A 790-nucleotide genomic window follows, 5' to 3' on the forward strand; every position below is an offset into this window, starting at 1 on the left:
TTTTTCAACATATTCACAATTTCTTCTTTGCCTAGTATCTACAATAACTAAGGGCACATTTAAAAATTTGGCACATATATGTTATAATCTCTAAGCTTTCTTACTCTATTGTCAGTTTTAAGGTGGAACAAGGAAGGACATAAAAACTTCAAATAACAGGCCCATAGAGTTAAGTTTGAAACTATAGAATACAAAGAAAACTAGATCATATTTTGAGAAGCTGTCCTGCTATTCCTTACTTTCTACCTACTGTGTCTTTCTGTATATAAATGAGCAAAGAGTTGACACCATAGAGTTTGAAACTATAGAATACAAACAAAACGAGATCATATTTTGAGAAGTTGTCCTGCTATTCCTTACTTACTACCTACTGTGTCTTTCTGTATATAAATGAGCTTTTTCTTTCTTTTTGTATTTTGAAAAGTTTCTTTATAAGGCAGGTGTTATTCAACCCATTTAACAGGTAAAGGAAATGACACTAAAATATGTTAAGTCACGCGCTCACTCTTTTATCTAGTAACTAGAGGCCTGATGCACAAAATTCATGCTCAGGTGTTATTCAACCCACTTAACAGGTAAAGGAACTGACACTAAAATATGTTAAGTCACATGCTCAGACTCTTTTATCTAGTAACTAGAGGCATGATGCACAAAATTCATGCAAGGGGCTCAGCCCCCACCTCCATGGCAGCTGCCTCTGCCTCGGCCCATGGCGCCACGGTTTAGTCTGGAAGGTCATCCAGTAGGTTGTCCAGAAGGTCGTCTGGTCTAATTAGCATATTATGTTTTT

The sequence above is a fragment of the Myotis davidii genome, unplaced genomic scaffold, assembly GCF_000327345.1.
Source record: "Myotis davidii unplaced genomic scaffold, ASM32734v1 scaffold655, whole genome shotgun sequence".
Lineage (NCBI taxonomy): Eukaryota > Metazoa > Chordata > Mammalia > Chiroptera > Vespertilionidae > Myotis > Myotis davidii.